We start from the raw sequence: 9,405 nt of genomic DNA on the forward strand, positions 1-9,405 counted from the left end.
TCAGGTTCTTTGGGGAGAGCTGTGTGTACCTGTGAATGAAAATTCTTAACACACTTCATTAGTGACTTACAATAGTCCAGAATAGTATCAAGTAAATGTATATCACAAAGGTAGGAGGTAACAGGTGGTGAGGCGGGGAGCCTCATGGGCCTTCCCATCAGGATTTTATGTGGGCTGAGCCCAATCTTTCGGTTGGCAGTAGATCTCATACTTATTAGGGCTATGGGAAGTGCGTCTGGCCATTTCAGGTGAGTCTCAGCACAAATTTTGTCCAGTTTATTTTTCAGAATGCCATTTTGGCATTCCACTTGGCCTGAGGCCTTTGGATGGTATGGGCAATGAAAGTTTTGTTGAATCTGCAGGACTTTGCAGACTTCTTTCATTGTTCGCCCAGTAAAATGAGTTCTTCTATCAGAGTTTATGGATAAAGGAATACTAAACCTTGGAATAAAATCTATGAGCAACCTTTTGCTTACAGTGGTGGTGTCAGCCTTGGCACATGGGTAGGCTTCTACCCATGCAGAGAACATACATACAATAACAAGAACATATTCATAAGAGCAACATTTCTGCATTTGAATAGAATCTATTTGTAAATTCACAAATGGTCCCCAAGGTGGGTGATGCGCTGCCTGTTTTGTCTTTACAGATTTTCCCACATTATGGGCTTGACAAATACAGCAGGCATAACAGTACTGCTGAGCTACAGATGGAAAGGTTGAATCAAACCAATCAAGCTTAACAGCTTCTATCATCCCCCCTTTGCTTATATGTGTCATGCCATGGTGCAGGCGAGTGAGGTAGGGAAGGAGGACCATTGGGGCAAGCAGGCAGCCATCCAGGGAGTGCCACAAATGGTCAGGGTGTAACAAACACCCAGCCAGTCTTCATGAACATTTTTCTGGTTCTGGAGCCTGATCTTGGAGGAGGGCAATGTTGTGAAGACTTGCCAATGGAGACTGGGAAGTTGGAATGGACAGAAACACAGGCATGGCCTGAGGAGTGGAAATAGCCGTAGCTTTGGCAGCGGAGTCTGCCAGAGCGTTTCCACATGTAACATTATTATAATGTTTCTGGTGGGCTTGGCATTTAATAATAGAAATAGCAGAAGGCAATTGTGATGCATTTAGCAAGGCTTTTACATATGACCTATTACTGATTTTGGTACCTCCTGACGTGAGGAAGACTCTTTGCTTCTAAAATTGACCATAATCATGTACAATACCAAAAGCATAGTGAGAATCAGTAAAAATATTAACAGAGGCACCAGAAGCTAAGGTACAAGCCCTCATGAAGACCACAAGCTTGGCAACTTGAGCTGAATGCACATCAGGCAGGGGATGGCTTTCTATGACATCATATTCGGAACATACTACATATCCTGCTGCAAGGGAACCTTTTGAGCTTCTGTGACATGATCTATCAACATAGAATACTAGCTCTGGGTTTTGCAAGGGAATATCTTTTAGATCAGCGCGGGGGATTGTTAAGTGAGCAGTGGCAGTAATGCAATCATGGGGTAGGTAACAAAGAAGCAGGGTTTAAAACAGGGCATATAGTTAGTGTGACATTTTCAGCAGAGAGGAGCAAGATCTCGTATTTAGTCAATCTAGCATTTGAAAGGTGTTGGGTTTTAGTTTTTAGCAAAAGGGCTGCCACAGCATGTGGGACAGCAACAGTGAGCGGAAAGCCTAATACAAGGGTACAGGAAAGTTCAACAGTGACAGCCACTGTAGCTACAGCATGAAGTTAGGGAAGAAAACTAGTGGCAACTGGGTCAAGAGTGGAACTATAATAAGCGATGGGATGATGGTTGTCTATATGCTTTTGAGTGAGCACAGCAAGTGCAAATCCATCTGTTTCATGACAAAAAAGGAAGAAGGGCTTAATGTAATCAGGAAGGCCTAAGGCAGGAGCTTGTGATAGAGCTTGTTTAATAGAAGCAAAAGCAGCTTCAGCCTCTGAAATCCAAGGCAAAGGTTCAGGGGTATTAACAAGAGTCAGGTTTTGTAGTGACTTGACTATAGAAGTGTAGCCCAGTATCCACTGGTGGTAGTAGCCAGCCATACCTAAAAAGGTACGCATTTGGGACACAGTGGTTGGCTTAGGGATTTTAAGAATGGCTTCTATTCTGGAGGAAGAAAGCAGTTGCTCTCCAGTAGAAATATCATGACCCAAATACTGGACATGGGAAGACAAAGTTGTAGCTTTTCTTTAGATGCCTTATGGCCTTTTAGGGCAAGAGATGTGAGGAGAGTTAAGGAATCAGCTTTATCGGCTTCAAGAGAGGTAGACACTAAAAGAAAATCATCTACATACTGCACAAGCACAGAACCCCAGTTAAATACTATGTCATCTAAGTCTTTCTTTAGTATCTGAGAAAATAGAGAAAGGGATTTAGTATAACCTTGGGGCAATTGAGTCCAGGTATACTGGAGTCCTTGATAGATAAATGCAAAGAGAAACTGGCTATCAGGGTGTATAAGGATGGAGAAAAATGCAGCGCACAAATCAATGACTGAAATAACATGCGTCAGGAGGGATACAGGACAAGGTAATACCTGGGTTTGGTACAACAGGAAAAGTAGGTAAAACTACAGAATTTACTGCATGGAGATCTTGTACAAAGTGATAACTATTCTTTCCAGGTTTTCTTACAGGATGAATAGGCATATTACAAGGGCTTTTAGTTGGAACAATGATACCTTGCTTTAAAAGTGCAGTTATACCAGGGAGTATCCCATCTTTGACTTCTGGGCATAACGGGTATTGAGCATCTTTAGGTAAAGATTTAGCTAAAGGTTTTAAAGGTTTAATTTAATTTTTATGGCCTGGGCATTATGGATTTGCCCTATTTCATTAGTGTGTTGAGACCAGAGAGACAGAGGGACAGTCTGTATGATTTCTTCTCGTAACACAGAAAGATCAGAAAACTCAGGCGCAGGGGGAGAGTTATCTAAAACAGTGAGCACAACCAGTTCATTATCACTGGGAACATTTAGATAAACCCCATTAGGAGAACAATAAATAATACAGCCAATTTTACAAAGTAAATCTCTTCCTAATAAATTAACAGGAGAACAGGACCTAGAGAAACCTGTAGGGGTTGGGACACAGGGTGAAGAACTATTTGATCTGAAATTCCTACAGCATTTATAACATCAGAGGATAGGGGAGTCGTAGAAAATTCTTCAGCTCAGAGAGTAGAATGGCTTGCACCTCTGTCTACTAAACATTTTGTAGAGATGCCATTTATTACGCAGAAAATGAAGGGATCTTCTTGATTAAGCAAGAGAAGTGGGGCTGTGATGACATTACTATTCCTCAGGCTGTCCTAACAGCAGGCTCTTTGATTCGGGGCAGAGAATTGAGTGGGGGGAGGTGGTGGCAGGTCAATTGTCATCTCCAACTGGTCAGGCCGATGAGGACAGTGGGCCTTCCAGTGTCCTGGTTGACCACATTAGTGACAACTGTCACTAATTTGAGACTGAAACCCTCCTTGTCCCATCACATGACCACATCCCCTGCTTCTAAATTGTCCCCTAAGGAACCCTCTGACTCTAAAAGTCTGCAATTGTAATGACATTAACTTAGTTTCTGTGATTTCCTTTTTCTTTTCTCAAAAGGTTGTACAATGATTAGCAATGGTGATTAGTTCTGCCAGTGTCTTAGTGTGCCAGCCTACAGCAATTGTGCACAGTTGTTCTTGGACTTTAGGAAGGAGTCCTTGAACAAAAGCAGCAGCAACTGCTTCTGGGGCCATTTCAGCTGCCTTCTCAATACCTGAATGTCTTTCTAATACTAGTTTTAAGTGGTCCATGTAATCCACTGGAGATTCTCCTTTATTTTGCTTGCAATTATTTATTTTTGCCCAGTCATTTTTTCTAGGGCAAATCTTAGGTATTGCCTCAAGAAGACGTTCTTGGGCACTCACTAAGCGACTATGTCTTCTGGGATTTTGAGCAGGCCATTTAGCCTGCTTGATGAGGTGATCACAAACCTCAGAGGGCAGAATATTTTTCATTAATTGGTTTAAATCTGCCCAGGTTGGCTCATAACAATTTAGTACAGTTTCTAATTCATCTTTAAACTTCTGGGGTTCTTCCCAGATGTTGGGGAATGGCTTAACAAGGTTTAGGAGATCTCCCAGAGTCCAGGGGGCATGAAATGTGACTGTAGATTCCCCATTTGGACCATGTCCTAGGAGTTGATGTAAGGGCATTTGGAGAGCCTTTTTGAGTTTAGAAGGTGGGAGTGGACCATATTGGGTACCAGACCTTAACTAAGAGGAGGTCAAGGCTTCAGGAGGCAGACACCAGGGTTCCAGTGGGCATGCCCAGGGGGAGGAGATGATTGTTGGGTGATAGGTTCCTGGGGTGAGCTTTTCCCACCAAAAGAATCTATTTGGTCACTCTGGATTTCTTTGGATTTAGATTGTGCCTGGGCTGGTATGGAGTTGGTATACTAATGAAATCAATTATGTCTTCCACAGATTCATTCTCAGTCAATTGTGGATAAAGTGCTGCTGGTGCTGCTGGTGCTGTTGTTACTGATGGGGGATCCCCCGTTGGTACCTTGGTTTTCAATTCCTTTATCTGAGATTTCAATTTGTCTTGGGAGTCCTTAAGGCTCCAAACTTGAGATTCTCAATGTCATTTGGAAGCTTCCTTGTACCAATCAAAAATTGAATCCCACTGTTGCCGGCACAAGGTGCCCGAGGGAGGCAACAATTGGGTTCGTTGCCTGGTGTGCGTCGCGCCAAATAAACACACTGGGGGAGAAGCAGACAGAGTTTATTTGAGCTCAAGTAAACTCAGGGAGACTGTATGGTCTCAAATCCTGCGCACCTAACCCTGCAACAGCGGGATCTTTATAACCCGGTCAGTTTCACTGTCAGTGATTTCCCACCAGCTGGCCCCCCTCTTTCTCCACTTTCCCTTCTCCTTTCTCTCTCTGAGCGGTGCCCTTGCATTCCACAGATAACAGTTTTAGCTCGCCTGCTTTCCAGAAGGACAGGAGATTGCAGGCGCCAAAGAAAGGGTTACAAAGGTTGGGCAAGGGGGGCCTTTGGCTCCTCTGAGCCTGGAGCAGAAGGACTTCCTCAACACTCATGGTCTTCCATCCCTCTGAGTTACCCAGGGTTATGCCCAGTGACACCAACACCACTGAGTCTGTGGTGCTTTACTGCCTTTTGACTAAAGGGCTCCATGGAGATGAATGATTTTACTTAAATCAAATTTTCCCTCCAGGGAAAACTGAAAACTAGAGTCATCTTTGGTATACCTATTCCATTTGTCTAAAAACTTACAACTCTTATGGCCATAGTGTGTGTACATGTACAATGCTGGAGTCCCTTTTGGCGGAGCCGGTACATCTTTAGATCCTCTGCTCCCCATTTCTTTAACTCAATTCACACAGGTCTTTCACACAGGAATGGCTTATTGAGGGTGTTCGGTCAGGTTGTGAGATTTGCTAGTGGCACAGAAATGCTGTAGCTAATGTCCAAAGACAAGGCTCCACTGCAATAACATCACAAAATGCAGTTACTCATGGTTAGATATGGCTCATTTATGAGGGTAGAGAAAGGGCAAACCTATCCACTGGGTCACGTGGTTCCAGTTGGGCCCCCTTGGATTCAAAACTGACCTTCTGGACAGCCTTGGGGTGGCTGAACCCAACCTTAGTCTCAGACCTGGTCAGTGAATCATATTTCTCAATTCATATTTTCAATTCACACAAGGGAATTTCTGCATTGAGGCACGAGGTTCAAGAACATTTCTCTAGTCCCAGCCTTGGTCAATGCTTATTGTGGAAAACACTCACACTCTAACAGTTTCCACCTTGCACCCTTGCTTTCGAAGAACACGCAGAACGAGTCCGGTGTCCTCGGGGAGGCTGCACAAGTTTTTCACTCCGAGTTCCAAAAAGTAAATTAACTCAGTTCACATGGGGAAACACATTTACTGACAATAGCAACACAGTCTTTAACCTTTTTCTACTCACAGTTCTTACTTACAGTTACTACTTACAAAGTCGATCTGAAAATTCTGGCAGCAAAAGGTCAGATAGAGTAAGCCTCAACCACTGAACAGGAAGACACAGAGACAGCCTCTCACTGAAAAGACCCAAAAGAGATTTCAAAAGGTCTCTTACCTTGGTTTGGCACCAGGGCTTCAGTGAAGAGATGTCTGTGTCCCAACTGATCACTCTAGGCGTCTCTATCCAAGTCACAGCACCATAATTGTGGAAAAAATCAAACTTTGCATTGTGTTTGGTATTAGAATTCACAGACCCAGTCTGAGTTTATTGGTGCTCATACAAATGATCATAAGGAGGAGATCTAAACAGAACTCCTCCTCTCTACAAGTTAACATACCTTTTTATACCTAAAACTGTGAAAATAAACACATGATTTAAACAAAGCAACCTTGAGAGACAGGAAGAAAGAGATAGATCATTCGGTTGTCACACATAACAGCTGCTTGTTCAGCAATACATTTTGTTTTGAGAACTGTTATCACTTTGTCAATTTTAGGAAGGAAGGAAACATTAGTTCCCAAGGACCTGTGCAGAGAGACAGAATAAGCAGAAGGGTTTTTCTTATCTTAAAACATTTTAAAATACAAAGCAAGAGCATTTTTTTTTTCTTCACTCTGAAGTCAAGTTAGAGGCCTTGATAAATCTATATCTACACCCCTGCAGTGCCCAGGCCTGGGTGCTGGCAGAAGCATCCAGCCAGGCTGTGCCCAGCTGTAGGCACAGCTTTGCAGGGTGCACCACTGCCTGACCCAGGATCTGTACATGGTGAATGGGCCTAGCCGATCAGAAACCACATTCCCAGAACCCCACATACCCAGAACCCCTCTCCCCCATAAATACACCCATCTACAAACCCTGCCCCTCCTCACCCGCCCACACACACCTTTTCTTCTATATCCCCACACACCCACTCATGATCCCTCCACACCTGCCCACATACACCCAAGAAACCTCACCCACCCTGCCACACTGCTTCCCACCCCCCTCCTGCAAACCCCATCTCTCACACCCTGTGTGCCCAGCTGCCAGAGAAGATGAAACCTGCTATGGTTGAAGGGGAAGCTGTCCCCACATCCTGGTCAAGGGGAGCTCTGATTTTTCTGTGATAAAGAGAAGCAAATACTTATAGATATTTAGAATTTATTTTATTATGATGATTGAGGCACTAGTAGGCTTTCAAATTGCTTTAAAAATTTTAAAATATCAATAAAAAATTGTCCAGCTGGTTTTCCTGTCTGTCTGTCTGTCTCTCTCTCTCTTTCTCTCTCTGTCTCTTTCTCCCCGTCTGTCTATCCATCTGTCTGTCTCTCTGTCTAGATAGATAGATAGATAGACAGATAGTGGTGTTTCATTTTAACTGTAGAAGAACACACATTTTGGGGTACTTTAAAGAGGAAATTTGGGATTTTTTTCTCAGAGAATTTGCAATTTTTAAACAGGGAACACCAGGATCCCTGCTGGTGAGGCAAGTGGCATGTCCTAGGCAGAACAAGTGCTAGGACCCAAGCAGAGAAGCCTGCCCAGGGATGGCATTAAGATTCCAGCTGGAGGGCAGATGAGGTGGCTGACCTCCTGGCCATTTGGTTTGACAGTTCAAAGTGGGCCACCACAATGAACACATCTTCCAGGCAATAGCTGCCCAAATGGCAGGGTGGGGGCACACATGGCAGCAGTGCCTCATGAAGGTCAACTGTGCAGCCACAGACCACTGGTAGCTGTCCTAAAAGTGCAGATGGTTCTGCTGCAATACCCGTGCCACAGCTCAGGCAGCTGTGAGGGCCCCATCCAGGTATGGCAGGCATGCAGACATGGGGCTGCATGTCCCAGGGGGCAGATGCTGTCACAGGTGGCAGCAGGTCACAGACAGGCAGCAATCTCCACTGCCAGACTGTTGTTGTTGTAGTAGGGGGTGCAGGTTTTACTCTAGGTCAGGGCTGCTGCAGCAGTCCAACTGACACAGGGGAATAGTGTCACCATATGTCAATTTCCTGAGTCTCAGAAGCTCCTGAGACCAAGTAGCCCTGAGCTGCTCACCAAGGGAGCTGGGGCCAACACCATCTTTCATCTCCCTCTGGCTGCAGGTCCAGGAGGAACTGGACAGAGTCCATTTTCCCCAAGTGGTGCAACTTGTCCCACACCAAAGTGTACGGTCAGGTATATGTGCTGTGGTACAAATCTCCAGCACAAATTTGTGCTGCTGCTATTTCAGCTGCTGCAAGCATATGTGCCTGCATATGTGAACACACCTCTTGTGTCAATTATTCTAGCATACTGATAGTTTCAGAAGATATGGTTCCTAAATTCTTAAAGAAGGGATGGCCAACTTGTGGCACAGATGCTACCAGTGGCACAGGAAGCCTCAGTATATGACACACAGCAGACAGCAGAGATAGGGCAGGAAGCACAGATAGGGCAGGAAGCAGAAAGCAGAGTACCAGATTGGGTAAAGAAAAGGAATCAGAGAGTACTGAGGTAAGGTGTGGGGCTAATTGTTGGCATGCCTGAAAAAAAAAACCCTCATTGGCTTAAGGGATAAAATATATTTGGTTCACATTCTTTATTCTTATACATATGTGTCATCCTGATCCCTGTGGCTGATTTATGACCCTTAAATACAAACCAAATGTAAAAAGACTGGAGTTTTGGCCCCATGTTTCTTTTGTCAGGATAAGCTTCCATGAGACTTCCTCAATATTTGTGGATATGTGTAGGCACATCCATCCACAGACATCCCCATGTCTTCTGCTTGGCATAACTGTCAATCCCTATTGTGCTTCAGAAAAAATGAATGGATATGGTTTATTTTGTCCGTGATATACCCATAGTTGGGAAGGAAGCTAAGCCCTTAGGTTTCAGCTTCTTGCTGAAACCATTGCCATATAGTGATATTTCACTATAACACAAATAAAGGAATGGTAATTAATTAATAGCTCCATATTTATAGGCAATTTCACACATCCAGAAACAGAACCCTTTTAAGAAAGAGTTGGGAGGCCTGTAGATTAAAACATACAAGGAAAGGTAGGAAACAAAAACGAGTTAAATCAGGAAACATACAAGAGACAAGGGTTGTATTGTGAGTGGCTCTGGAAATGAGGAAATCCCCAAAGTCCCCAAAACTTTAAATAAAGACAAAATGTTTTGTACTGAAAACTCATTTAACATTATTTAACATGCATAACAAAGCAGGAGGGAATCTAGGGCAGTGGGAAAAATGGGGGCAGTGGTGAATTCCAGGTGGTGATGTGCCTTCTGTGTGACTGTGCAGATGCATTAGGGGTTGATATTCTTTCTGCCCTTCCCTCCACTCCCAAGTTTATGACTAGGAAAGGTTTCCTAGTCACTCCACCCTAGTTACATCAAAAT

At 44.0% G+C, this 9,405-nt stretch overlaps 1 long non-coding RNA gene across 1 annotated transcript in view; it reads right to left on the reverse strand.

Moving 5' to 3' along the window:
• The window catches only part of LOC149874573 (uncharacterized), a 30,544-nt gene extending 24,244 nt beyond the window's left edge, over window positions 1–6,300 (reverse strand). Inside the window, exon 1 of the long non-coding RNA XR_016439955.1 lies at window positions 6,154–6,300. This is a non-coding gene — a long non-coding RNA (uncharacterized LOC149874573). The remainder of the gene's footprint in view (window positions 1–6,153) is intronic.
• Window positions 6,301–9,405: the final 3,105 nt, after the last annotated feature.

This window comes from Crocodylus siamensis, chromosome 1 (assembly GCF_052110815.1).
Source record: "Crocodylus siamensis isolate JL-2025a chromosome 1, ASM5211081v1, whole genome shotgun sequence".
In the NCBI taxonomy this organism is placed as follows: Eukaryota; Metazoa; Chordata; order Crocodylia; family Crocodylidae; genus Crocodylus; species Crocodylus siamensis.